The sequence below is a fragment of the Peromyscus californicus genome, unplaced genomic scaffold (assembly GCF_007827085.1).
Source record: "Peromyscus californicus insignis strain IS unplaced genomic scaffold, ASM782708v3 Scaffold_10__1_contigs__length_136768540, whole genome shotgun sequence".
Classification (NCBI taxonomy): domain Eukaryota; kingdom Metazoa; phylum Chordata; class Mammalia; order Rodentia; family Cricetidae; genus Peromyscus; species Peromyscus californicus.
Genome location: NW_026294391.1, coordinates 27,125,395 through 27,139,911, shown reverse-complemented (window position 1 = coordinate 27,139,911; position 14,517 = coordinate 27,125,395). Strand labels below are relative to the sequence as shown.

General features: G+C 44.1%; 1 protein-coding gene across 4 annotated transcripts in view; it reads left to right on the top strand.

The window, feature by feature from the left end:
* Ctps2 (CTP synthase 2) overlaps positions 1–14,517 on the top strand; it is a 117,347-nt gene that overhangs the window by 69,117 nt on the left and 33,713 nt on the right. The window lies entirely within an intron of this gene.

The following is a 14,517-nucleotide window of genomic DNA, read 5'->3' as shown; positions in this document are numbered from 1 at the left end:
TGGACCTACATTGAAAATGACTCCCTCTTTCCTTGTTTCCCTTTTGAATGTTTGAGCCAGTGTTCCATGTGTGTGCTGTGCCAGAAACCTAAATGAACATATTTGTATCTTTCCACAATGTTAGCATTTATTGAATAGCAAGATTTAGCGGTATCAATGGCAGAAATCCATCATGAAATTTACTTATGCTTACTTTGGTGGCTTGGCTGAGGTGAATGCAAGTTTTTTTATTCTAGTCTTTTCTTTTTAAGATTATTATTATTATTATTTTGAGGCAGGGTTTCTCTGTGTAACAGCCCTGGCTCTTCTGGAACTCACCCTGTAGACCAGGCTGGCCTCGAACTCACAGAGATCTGCCTGTTTTTGCCTTCCGAGTGCTGGGATTAAAGGCATCTGCAACCACCACCTGGGCTGATTTATTTTTAATTATGTGTATGAGTATGTACATGTGTGAGTGCAGGTGCCCCTGGAAGCCAGAAGAAGGGTCAGATCCATTGGAACTGGAGTTACAGGTAGTTGTGGACTACCTGATATGGGTGTTGGAAACCGTTGGATCCTCTCTAAGAACAAGTGCTCTTAACTGCCGAGCTATCTCTCCATGCTTCTCTATGCCAATCTTAATTACTGATATTAATTCTCATATCATATAGCACACAGTAAACATATCTGTATACCTCCATATGCATATATGGGTCACAGAAGAAATACAGGTTGAAGAGGCTGCAGCAAAGTTGAAGAGGTTTCAGAGTGGGCTGAAAAAGTCTGTATAGATAAGATAGCAAAACAGACCAGTGCCAAGAGGGAGCTGCTGGTAGAGCTCCTGGATGGACGGCATTGGGAGCGAAGCTACAGAATTCAGCCAAGAGGTGAAAAGATCAAGCGGGTCCAGAGCAGGAAACAAAGCAGGAAATGGGTCAGGAGCTGGTCCAGGTCTAGATGGCTGAACAGGTAGATGGGCAAGCAGTTGAGTAGGCACCATCAACAGTGAAGGACCACGGGGAGTCAGGGAGTCACGGGCCTTTGATGATAGGTTAGCATGGAGCCATGCCACGGCAGTGTTAGGTGCCCATCACTTTAGAGGGTCTAGGTGAGGGAATTATGCTTTCCACAGTCTGATGGGTCTGGTAAGTACTTAGGCTTGGTTCCCTGATATGGTTTTAATACACCCATGTGCCCCCACAGTTTTAAATTTCCTCAATAAACTTATAGGATGGCTGTCCATCTGTTTCTCAGAATAAGTCATATATCAGTCTGTACTGGAGAGGTTGGGCCTGAAAGATGATACAGTTGATGGAGCCACCCAGGAGCTGCAGCCAGCCTTCTTCAAAAATGGAGTTAAAAGCTGCTTGTAAAATCACAGCAGCACACAGCCTGTAAAGCCAGTTGATCCAATATGGAATGACGTAGAGTAGGGTGTATTCTGATCTCCACACTAGGTTTCATTATCATGTAGTTCAGGTTGGCCTGGATTTCTGAATGCAGCTCAGGTAGGTTTTGAAGTCCTGATCTGTCTGACTCCACCTCAAAGTGTGCCAGCACACCTGGCTTCTGTTTCATGGTTTTGTGTGTGACTGGCTTTATTTAGTTCCGCATTCATGAACTTCCTGTAGACAGGAGGGTAGTTCTGTGTCTACTAAGTCTAGGAGTCTGGAGAGATCACTCAGTGGGCAAAAGCACTTCCTACCAAGCTTGATGACCAGAGCTTGATCCTGAGACCCACGTTATTGAAGGAGAGAACTGACTCTCACAAATTGTCCTCTGACCTTCACACACACACACACACACACACACACACACACACACACACACACACACACACAGACAGACAGACATACAGAGAGAGAGAGAGAGAGAGAGAGAGAGAGAGAGAGAGAGAGAGAGAGAGAGAGAGAGAGAGAGGCAATCTAGAAGAATTAAAAAATAAATAAACAGCCTGGCAGAGACAGGCAGGTCTCTGAGTTCAAGGCCGCCTGATCTACAGAATGAGTTCCAGGACAGTCAGGGCTGTTACACAGAGAAACCCTGTCTTGAAAAACCAATAAACAAACAAACAAAAGGTTTCTGTCCCTCGAGTAAAATAGTCCCTGCATAGGGAGAGAGAACAACTTGGCTTGCTATCTGATATTTGCTGATCTTCCTGATCCTCACAGGGTTAATTATTATTTCTGTGGACCTGGTTTCATAGATGATCATATTATGTGAGAATAACTTCATGTTAACAAAACCCCAGAGCCCATAATTTACTAAATGTATCTTGAGTGCCTGTCCTGCACATATGCACCATGCTGGATTCTGCAGCTATAGCAGGGGCTGGACAGGAAGCAATCCTGTCTTCCCAGGGCCTCAAAGCAAGTGAAAAAAGGATGAATGGGAAGGATAAGGTGCGGCAGGGCCTGGGGAACTCTGGTATCCAGAGCCATTGCTGGGAAGTTACAAGAATACCTTCTGGGGCAGAGCATGTGGTTCAGTGGCAGAGCCCTAGCCCCACGTGTGTGTGACCCTGTGTTCCAGCCCAACATCATCAAAAGCAAGAGCTGGGTATGATGGCGCCTGCCTGTAATCTCAGCACTCAGAAGGTAGAGGCTGGAGGATTAAAGTCACATTTAGAACCCGAGACCCTATCTCAGCCCCCACCCCCAAATGAAACAGAACACCTTCCTAACTCAAGGAAGAATAAGATTGAAAATACTCTTTTCTGTGAGCTGGGTGGTGGTGGCAGCGCATGCCTTTAATCCCAGCACTTGGGAGGCAGAGGCAGGTGGATCTATGTGAGTTTGAGGCCGGCCTGGTCTACAGAGTGAGTTCTAGGACAGGCTCCAAAGCTACATAGAGAAACCCTGTCTTGAAAAAAAAACAAAAAAACAAAAAAAAAAAGAAGAAGAAAAGAAAAATACTCTTTCTTTCCTTTAAGGATGATATAAAGCTTGGGAAGAACATAATGCTTCTTAGCAAGCTTGAAATGAAAAAGTAAGTAGACAAGTGACCAGCCTTCCCTCCTTTCTGCAAGAGGCCATGGGCCCTGCATGTTCCTTCACAGATGCCAAGAACTTTCTCTTCTGGCTGTTAGTGCTTCTTTGCCTTTCGGTTATTTTCAAAGTCTTTGAACTTAGTTTTTGTTATTGTCTAAGTGACAAAAACTAAAATGGTTAGTGAAAAAGATGATCAAAATTATGTGTTGTAAAAGATTTGGTGATAATTGTATTAAACTTTTATAAAAAAAACAAAACAAAACATTGTGCTCAATATATTCTAAGATTTTTTTTTTGAGACAGGGTTTCTCTATGTAACAGTCCTGGCTGTCCTGGAACTCGATTTGTAGTCCAGACTGGCCTTGAACTCAGAGGTCCACTTTGAACTCACAGAGGTCCATCTGCCTCTGCCTCCCAAGTGCTGGGATTAAAAGTGTATGCCACCACTGCCTGTCTAGAATCTTTACCTTCTGAGACATCTCCATGGCTCTGAATTTTATGAAGCTTAAGCATAGCACCAAAGATAATTTTTTATAGAGACATAAGACCCATTATGGAGTGTATAATTCATCTGTTGTATACAGTTCGTTGGTTTTCATTGTTCTCTCAGAGCTGTCCAGCCATCACTAGAGTATCCACAAAGATGTCCTACTATCATTAGTGTCAATTTTAGGTCATTTTCATTACCTCCAATAGAAATTTCTGTACTCCAGCTGTTAGCACCTCTGCTCCCTCAAGCCTCTGGCAATCTTTGAGCCACTTTTTAAAAATTTACCTATTCTGGCATTTTAGTGTAAGTAGAACCACATGAAATAAGGTCTCTTATGTCTGATTTCCATCACTAAACACACTGTTGTCAAGTTTCGTCCATGCTGTAGCATGTATCAGTAGTTCCTTTCTTGTAATGGCTATATATAATAGTCCATTGTGTGGTTGTACCACAATTTACAAAATCTACTTACACGCTTCTGGGCTGTTTTTACCCAATGATTTATTAACCTTGATTGCTTTAATTTATTTGTTATTTTTTTTGACACAGGACTAAGATGGCCTAGGCTGGCCTCAAACTCACTGTGCAGTCAAGGATGACTTTGATCCAGCAGTCTGCCCTTCCCCTGGAGAGCACACCCAGGGAACTTGCTCCCCAACTCAGCCGCATCCTCAGGTCCTGAGTGCCTGAGTTTAAATTGTGCTTCTTCTTTTTTTCCAAAAGGCAGGTGGCTTATGTGCCTGTGGTCTTTAGCCAGGCCTCCCCCCCCCCCCCCCCCCCCCCCGCCCGCCCACCGTGAGATTTGCTTCCATGAGGTCTTTGGCAAGGGTTGTAAGGGATAACAACTCTCCCCATGGTTCTATTGAATGTCTTTTATTAACAAACAAATATTGTGTGGGCTTTGGCTCCCTAGTTGACGTCTTTTGTAGGATCTTTTGTAGGATTGTTTTCATAAGCTGGCACATTTATGTTGCAGGCTTCTCCTCTGGTCAGTACATTTTTGCAAGGTCGGTATGAGCAAAGTACATTTGTCTATGCTACCTGAAAAATTGTTTATCATTTTGAGCTGGGTGTAGTGGTATGCATCTTTAATCCTAGCAATTGGGAGCCAGAGGCAGGTGGATCGTTGTGAGTTTGAGACCAGTCTAATCTACATAATAGTGAGTTCCAGGACAGCCAGGGCTACACAGAAAAACCCTATTTCAAAAACAAAACAAAATACAAACAACAAAATGATTAACCATTTTTGATAGAAATCATTTTTATGCTATTCTTTTTTTTAAAAAAATTTCAATTTGATTTGTAGGCCTGTACTTACAGTGCTTTGTACTTAGGGGGAAGTAGGAATATAAAGAACTCTTTAATAAAAGATTGCCCTCAAGCAGAACAAAGCCTGAATACTTTTCTCTTGAGGGACAATTCGTGTTCTTCTTACATCATTTGTTAATCCAATAAGGGCTGTGAAAGCTGAATTCATTCTTTCTAAGTCGAGGATTATATGTATAAATTTATTTGGACAAAGGTACCGGTAGTCATCATTTACTTTGTTTATAAGAATTGTATTCACATGAGCTTGTTTTTAGAAGTTCTGTGTCCTGTGTGGATGTGTCCTCTGAGATTGTTTTTTGTTTTGTTTCCAGGGCTTTAGGAGATGAGAATGTAGCTCAGTTGATAGAATGCTTGCCTGTGATGCATGAAGCCCTCCATCCCCTGCCTTGAATGAGCTGGGCCTCCTGGTGGGGGTGCATACTTGTAATCCCAGCACTCAGGAGGGAGAGTCAAGAGGATACAAAAATTCAAGGTCACGACAGATAGTGGTGGCCCATACCTTTAATCCCAGCACTCTGGGAGGCAGAGGCATGCAGATTTTTGAGTTTGAGGTCAGCCTGGTCTACAGAGTGAGTTCCAGGACAGCCAGGGCTGCACAGAAAGACCCTGTCTCAAAAAATTAAAACAAAACAAAACAAAAGGCAAAAAGAAAAAAAATTCAAGGTCATACTTGGCTACATAGCAAGTGAGACCTGCCTGTCTCAAAATGGGGCAGAGCCCTTTAAATAAAAGGGCCAGTGATGGTGTGTGTGGAATTGTCAAAGCTGGCTTAAAGGTCACTAAACATCAGCTGTTTTTATAAACTATTTATGATGCTCTAAGTTTGTGTATCTGTGGTCTTTTCTGAACTTTATTTTGCTTAATCTCTATATTCTTTTATTGTTACCATAATTTCATGTATCTGGGTTTTGTGCCTATTTAGATGTTTAGTATGTGTGTATATATATTTTAAAAATTTAAATTTTTTACTTTTTGAGAATTTCATGCATGAGTGCTGTATTCACATCATTTCGCCTCTCTCCAATCTAGCTTCTCCTGTGTACTCCCCTCCTCAAATTCGTGACCTCTTCTTTGATTATTATTGCTGTGTGTGTGTAACCTACTGAGCCCATTTAGTGTTCCTTGTATGTGCTTAGGGCTGACCACTTGGGATTGGATAACCTGTCAACAGCTTGTCCTTATAAAAAAACTGATCTACCTTTTCTCAGCAGCCATAGTCTACACACACAGGCACACAGAGTTTTTGTAGTTTTGAGCCGGAGTCTCATGTAGTCCACACTGGCCCAGAACTCACTATATAGGCAAAGACCTTGAACACCTGATCCTCCTGCCTCTACCTCTCAGATTACTTGTCATTGTCCTTGTCTCTGTCCACCTTCTCCCACCCACCCCCGCCCCCGGTAGCTCTTGTTCCTCAGGCTTGCTTTGAGTTCTTGGGTTCGAGCAGTCTTCTTGCCTCAGTCTTCTGAATGCTGAGGACTCCAGGTGTGTACCAGTGTACCTGGTACCTGGCGCCGGGCATATAGTGTTGAATTGAGTTAAGGAACCCTAATGTGCTGATTCATTTCCTACTGATAACCATTTCCGATTGGTTCCGGCATTTTATAAGACAAATGCTGATTGGGAGGGACATCTCCACACAGGCTTTTTCCTTGGAATGTTTCCTTAGGACGGATTTCCAGGAGTTGGATTATTAGGTCCAAGGCTATGAGCAGTTTATGACCGATAATTCTGCCAGACTGTTTGAAAGAAGGGTGAGTAAGTTCCGAATGACATTAGCCGTGCTGTTGTTCTCCGGTCCCCAGTTCTCTGCTCTGTTATCTGTATTGCTGCCTGTGGTTTTGCAGTTTCCCACTGCTGCACAGCCACCTTTCTCCCCTCCAGCTGTCGGTTTGCTAGAGTGTAGACTGCTTAGGTCTTCCTGTCCCCAGGTCTTTCACCCAATTGATCCAAACCATTGCTTGATACGTTTTTCTAAGAAAGGACCAGCCATCATGCTGGACAGGTAGGCAATATAACTTTATTGATGGACACTGAAGTTTAATCTCGTATCATCTTCTGTGTCTTTTGAAATTTTTCCCAAATAAATAAAGCAAACAAAGATGAGGAGGAGGGGTCATTGATGGTGATGGGCTGGGCCATGAGGTCGGCTGAATTGTGATCTGAACAAGCAGCAGCACATGGTAGGGAGAGGAGTGAAGGATGGCATTTCCTCCCTTTCTGTCTGCCGGTTAACCATCCTGTTAAGTGCAGAGAATAAAAAGACCAAGCCATTTAATACAGCGTCTCTGTATTTTGGCAGAGGAAATGGTGGGCTGAAAGGCAAAAGGCCATCTGGGAGGTTGGGAGAGTCAGAACCAGGCCTTGTGACACTGTCCATATGGTGGCTTCTAGCCTTCTTCTGAGAGTGCCTCTTTGGCCCTACAGTATCATTTTTAAAAAATACTTCTGAAATGTGTTTTCTTTTTTTTTGGTAGAGGAGATTGAACTTGAGCCTCAAGCAAGTACTTTGCCATTGAGCTACATTGCCAATTCTTTTTACTTTTTTATTTTGAGATGGGGGGTCTCATTAAGTTGCCCAGGGTGTCCTTAAATTCACTCTGTAACCTAGGTATGCCTTAAACTTTTTTTTTTTTTGGTGGGGATACTTTCAAGACGGGGTTTCTCTGTGTAACAGCTGTGGCTGTCCTGGAACTTGCTCTGTAGATCAGGCTGGCATTGAACTCACAGAGATCCACTTGCCTCTGCCTCCTGTGTGTGCTGTGAACTTGTAATCTTCCTGTCTCAGTCACTGGAGTATCTGGGCTTACAGGCCTGTGCCACAAGGCCTAACATCATCATCATCTTCCTCTTCCTCTTCTTCCTCTCCTCCTCCTCCTCCTCCTCCTCCTCCTCCTCCTCCTCCTCCTCCTCCTCCCCCTCCTCCTTTTTCTGAGACAGGGTTTCTCTGTGTAACAGTCCTGGCTGTCCTGGAACTCGCTTTGTATACCAGGCTGCCTTTGAACTCAGAGATCTGTCTGCCTCTGCCTCCGCCTCCTGAATGCTGGGATTAGAGGCATGCACCACCACCACCAAGCCTACTTTGATTGATTGATTGATTGATTGATTGATTGATTTTCTATGATTGTCTATACCCATTTTCTTTTTTTTTTTTTTAAGATTTATTTATTATATATACAAGTGTTCTACCTGCATGTATGCAGGTAGGCCAGAAGAGGGCACCAGATCTAACTACAGATGGTTGTGAGCCATTATATGGTTGCTGGACATTGAACTCAGGCCCTCTGGAAGAGCAGCTACTGCTCTTAACCTCTGAGCCATCCCTCCAGTCCCCCCCCCCCCCCCATTTTCTTTCTTTAGCATCAAAGCCCATTTTTAAGCACACTAAACTTTTCAGAGTTTTTTTCGGCCTGGACCTGACTTTTTGTGCTTCTGCAGCCTTCTCTGACCTCTTGAACTAAACAAACTGCTAAGCAGTAGCTAGGCCTTTCACTTAGCACATGGCCTGGTGTCTGGCTCTGCCCCCTTCAAGTTGGTGAGAGTGGAGCCTCATGCCTGCGGGGCCTGGCCTGGAGCTGGTCTATCTGCCCCAGCTCTGGGAAGTTTCTGGGTCCACGCTGAGGTAGCTGTTTCTACTAGTCTCCCACCACTGAGTAGCATGCCATTGCTCATAAACCCCATTCAAGTGCTCAGTAGCAGGCCTCTAAAAAGAGCCATGTCTTTGCATGCCAGGAGCACCAAGTCTACTCAGAACTTTTTTTTGTCTGCAAATAATGACATGGAGACTTACTATTAACTTTAAAAGCTCAGCCTTAGCTTAGGCTTGTTCTCAACTAGCTCTTATAACTTAAATTGACCCATTTATATTAATCTACATTCTACCACATGGTGTTACCTTTCTTTTGTCCTGTACCTCCTGTTTCTTCTCTGCCTCTCTCTGGCTAATCCTACCTTTCTTCTTCCCAGAGTTCTCTCTCTTCCTGGAAATCCTGCCTACTCTCCTTCTGTCTAGCTATTGGCCATTTAGCTCTTTATTGAACCAGTCAGAAGGTTCCTTGGCAAAGACACATCTTTATAGTGTAAACAAGTATTCTATAACAAATGGGAATCAGTTGGGCTGGAGGTATAGCTCACTGGTGGAATATTTGCCAATCATGTCTGAGGCCCTGGTGAGCCTCTGCACTGGAGTGGGTTGGGGTGAGGCTGGCTTGAGGAGAGCGGAGCAAATAACCTTTGTGTCTTATAGGTTCTTTCTCTTCCCTCTACTCCTGTTTTCTCTCTTTCTTAGATAAAAAGGCTTAGGGATATAACTCAGTGGTAGAGTGCTTGCCTAACATGCACATGGCTCTATCTTTAGCATCCAACAAAAAATACCTTGAAAGATAACAAAGCACTACAATGTTTAAACAGAGCAGGGATAGTGTGTTTAAATTGTGATTTTTTTTTTTTTTTTTTTTTCGAGACAGGGTTTCTCTGTGTAGCTTTGCGCCTTTCCTGGAACTCACTTGGTAGTCCAGGCTGGCCTCGAACTCACAGAGATCCGCCTGGCTCTGCCTCCCGAGTGCTGGGATTAAAGGCGTGCGCCACCACCGCCCGGCTGATTTTTTTTTTTTTTTTTTTTTGAGACAGGGTTTCTCTGTATAGCTTTGTGCCTTTCCTGGAACTCGCTTTGGAGACCAGGTTGGCCTCGAACTCACAGAGATCCGCCTGCCTCTGCCTCCCGAGTGCTGGGATTAAAGGCGTGTGCCACCATGCCCAGCTAAATTGTGATGTTTTATTCCTGAAAATTTGACACACTGGGCTGGAGAGGTGGCTCAATGGTTAAGAACACTGGCTGCCCTTCCAGAGGAAATGGGTTAGGTTGCCAACACCCACATGGTGGCTCACAATTGTCTCTAACTCCAGTTCCAGAAGATCAGATGCCCTTCTGGTATCCTTAGGCACCAGGCACTCAAATAGTATACATTCAAATGCCTGATAAATATGCAGGTAAAACACCTGTACCCATACAAATACATTAAAAAATATGTAAAACTGACATTAAAGCTGACCACAAAATCATACAATTAGGGAAAGGGAAGCTGCTTAGATATTGAAAATTAATGAGTCATTTCATTAAAGCGGAAGGAGTAGCGTTAAATCCAAAAGTAGCAAGGAAAGGAGAAGGCTAGAAGCAGGCCCTGATGCTGTCCTTTTGTTTTCTTTCTTTGTGGTACACAGGAGACTAGTGTTATCCTTGACATACACTGCTAGCTCTTGGGTTTGGGGGGCCGCCTTTCACTATATGGCCCAGGCTTGTCTGGAACGCTCCATCTGGCCTTCACCTCCGAGGGGCTGGGGGTTCTAGGTGTGTGCTGCTATGCTCAGCTCCTGCCTGTGTACTTTCCACGTACCAGGAATGAAGACATCATGTGCAGCATTTCAGTTATTCCTGTCACACCCTAGGACCCCTGACCATTTTACATAGAACAGAATCTTTGTCATCAACGTCACTTGTTAGAGAGCCACTGACCCACTCTTGACCTCCACATGATATGGAATGGCTGGAACTTAAAGAGGAAAAATCCAAACAGTCCTCAAAGCTAAAAGTCCCTTTTGCTGATAGCCTCCAAATAAGGTTCCATGGAGGGTCAGTGTCTTGTAGGAGCAGTGGTCTCAGAAAGTAAGACCTTTCCCTGCGCTCCTTATGAAAGTGACTTTGGCTGGCCATGGTGGCACAAACCTTTAATTCCGGCACATAGGAGGCAGAACTTGAGTTTGAGGCCAGCCTAGCCTACAGAGTTCCAAAACAGCCAGAGCTATACAACAACAACAACAAGAAGAAAGTTTCTTTGTCTGCAAGGGAGGCACAGAAGTGCTGGATGAATATTGGATAGAGGGCTTGAGATAGCTCATTTGGTAAAGCGCTTGCCTTGCAAGTATAAGTGATGGCACAGTGAAACCACTGCAGTGGACCACTCCATGGGTGGAAGGAAAGGTTTATTGGGGACCGAAATGCCAACGCTATGGAGTGGGGTGCGGTGAGAAACAAAATGACAGAGCAAGTGGATTTTAGATGACAAGATAACTAGAACCTGTTGAGTCTGTATCATGTTACTTGTCTATTTGCTTTCAGGGCTGTTTGGCACTGGACAAGCAATTGTTGTGCTCTTCCCGGAGAAGTCCATCTCTCCCGCTCTCAGCTTTCCTCAGTTCTTTGTAGGGTTGGGGCAGTGTGGGCTTTCCCCCATCCAGTTGGACATGTTCATTATTGTCATCCTTGTTCAGCTCACATTTGGACAGTTGTGCAGTGGGACTTTATGAGTATAATTTCTGATATTACTATTTTTAAAATTTAATTTTATGTGTATGAGTGCTCTTAACTGCTGAGCCATCTCACCAGTCCCTAAGCTTATTCTTAACACAGAAGTTTAAAGATATCACCATGGGCTGCTTTCTGAGTTTATTTCTACTAGATTTGTAAGCAATCAAGAAAGATTTTGCCGGGCGGTGGTGGCGCACGCCTTTAATCCCAGCACTCGGGAGGCAGAGCCAGGCGGATCTCTGTGAGTTCGAGGCCAGCCTGGGCTACCAAGTGAGTCCCAGGAAAGGCGCAAAGCTACACAGAGAAACCCTGTCTCGAAAAACCAAAAAAAAAAAAAAAAGAAAGATTTTAAATGCATAAAATAAAAATTCCAAACAGCTGGATGTGGTGGCTCAAACCAGTAATCCCAGCTACTCCAGAAACTGAGGCAGGAGAATCACAAATTCAAAGCCTGCATGGGCTACAGAGCAAGTTTAAGGCCAGCCCAGGGAATTTAGTGAGACCTTGTCTCAAAGACTTTGCTTAAAAAGTAAGACCGACAATGACAGTGTAGCTCAGTGAGTGATAGAGCACTTCCCTAGTGTATGCAAGGGCTTGGGTTTAGTGTTCAGTACCAATAAATAAGTAAATACCAAAATCTCCAGAAAGGTCTCACCATACACTATGCACATTATGTATGCATGTTTCATTTATTCCTCACAAATCTGTCACTACCTACTATGTGCTAAGTGTCAGTCTTAAGAATCAGACAGGTCCCTATTTTGTCTTTTACCACATAGAACTTATGTTCTACATCCTTTCCTTCTGTTTCTATTCCATTATCTAGAAATAACAATAACAGTTATAGATTTGATTTCTTAACTGTCCTAATACTTGTGTTTATTTAATCCTCACAATGACCCTATAAAGTAGGGATAGTCAGTTATAATTCCCATTCCACAGATGGGGAAAACTGACGCATCGAGGCTAGATCATTTACCCAAGGCACATATCTGTTAATGGTGTAGAGGGATTTAAAGCCATTCAGTCTGGCTTCAGAGTCTCTGTCTCCTCCCTCCCCCTTCTTGTCACCTGTGAGATAGACACCTTAGCAAATACAGACGGCCTTAAGCTAGATAATAGTTCATAAGCCATGCAGTTTCTGCAGTTCACACAGAGTTGGCATAAAGCCTCCTTCCCTGCTTTCCAACTGTGTATCACTGTGCTGTTTCCCATTTTCATTTGATTTTTATGAACCAATAGTTTTAATACAAAGGTGGTCTTGAATTCCCCACCCTTTGGCAGTACATCAGATGGAGTTCCCAAAGGTGCCTTTTGCCCCAACTCTCCCCACTTTTCTCTAAAACACTTTTTTTTTGGATTTTTTGAGACAGGGTTTCTCTGTGTAACTGCCCTGGCTGTCCTGGAACTCCCTCTGTAGACCAAGCTGGCCTTGAACTCAGAGATTTGCCTGTCTCTGCCTTTAGAGTGCTGGATTACAGGTGTGTACCACCACCACCCGGCTTCTCTAAAACACCTTTGTAGATGTAATTCAGTGGTCTTATTAAACAAGAAACACAGAGCCGATTCAGAGAAGAAAGCCAAGAGGTCAGAGCCAAGAGCCTCACCCTTCCTGATTCAGGGATCCTCCTCAGCCAAGAGAGCTCTCCGAAAGAGGAGCCCTCCTTCCTGTGAGTCTGTCTCTCAAGTCTCCTTGTTCTGGCTTCTGATTGGTTGTAAACCCAATCATGTGACTGCCTCGTCACTGCCTGTATGTACCGCCCTCCAGGTCCTTAAAGGCGTACGCCACCACTGCCACGCACTTGCTATGGCTCTAATAGCTCTGACCCCAGGCAACTTTATTTATACCACCACACACCTTCACTATTCACTATTATTCATTTCATCACCGTGTATATGGGCAGAATTGCAGCTAGAAGCTTGATTATGATCGTCACTCTCAAAAGCTCAAATGAAGTCACAAGGCATTAATTTGGTCTTTCTCAGTTGAGACTTCCTATTCCAGCTTCATGATGTCTGAGAGTCTATACCACTCTGTCTACTGAACAGAGCATGGCTTCTGATTCTGGTAGAGCTTGACAGTGACTCCAGCCCTTTTAGTCCTTTGGTGCATGTTGGGATCTGCACCATGAGGATTGATGATGTGGAGATAGTCACTGCTTTCTTAGTGTGTTCCAGTAATGTGGCTTAATTGAGTGGAGTTTGCGGATGGAACTGGCTCTATCCATGTGGTCCTGTAGTCACTGAGCATCCGTCTTGTAGGTTGCTGTGCCCAAGGTCTTGCTGAAGGTGCTGCTCTGAGCTGTGGTGGTGCAGCTACATGCCTGTTCATGTGCCTCTTGGCTTGATTTGCAGCCACACACTCCTGATTAAGAAGCATAGGTAAATGGGGTGATATTTAAGGCACCAGTCTTCTCGTCTTAATGCTTAGCTTGTTTTCATCTGTTGTCTGTTAAATAATGCAACAGTGAACATCTTTGTGGTTAAATCTTTGTCTTTATTTCACCTCCCCACACCCTAAACCTCTGGCAGTACTAGGGAATCAAACCTAGAATCTGTCTCTGAGAGTTGTGGTGTGTGTGTGTGTGTGTGTGTGTGTGTGTGTGTGTGTGTGTGTGTGTGTGTGTTCATGTTTGTGTATGTGGGTACATATGTGCCATACCGTGTGTGTGTTTATATATGATTATGTTTGTGTGCACAGATGTGCCACAGTGCATGTATAGAGGCCAGAGAACTTTTGATTCTATTCTGGCCTTTGACTTCACTGAGGAAGGTCTCTCTTATTTCAGTTGTTGTGCTGTGTACTCCAGGCTACCTGGCTGGAAAGCTTCCAGACAGTTGTCCTGTCTCCCCCCACCCCCCACATCTTGCTGTAGGAATGATGGAATTACAGATGTGCACCACATTTGGTGTTTTACATGGGTTTTGGGAACTGAACTTGGCTGTCAGGCTTTTGAGGCAAATGCTTACATATGCTGAACCATCTCCCCAGCCGAAACCCAGGATCATGTGCATGCCAAATTAGCACTCTAGCACTCAGACACACCACCACTGAGCTATACTCCTAGTCCAGAAGTTGAATTTTAGGGTCAAAGTATATTTTTAAGGTGGAATATGCAGTAATGTGGATAGTAGGTGTCTTAGTAGGGTTTCTATTACTGTGATGAAACACCATGATCAAAAAGCAAGTTGGGGAGGAAAGGGTTCATTTGGCTTACACTTCCACGTCACAGTTCATCACCGAAGGAAATCAGGACAGGAACTCAAATGGCAAGATCCTGGAGGCAGGAGCTGATCCAAAGGTCATGAAGGAGTGCTGCTTACTGGCTTGCTTCCCCTGGCTTGCTCAGCCCACCTTCTTATAGAATCCAGGACCCAGGCTGGGCCCTCCCCCATTGATCACTAATTGAAAAACATGCCTTACG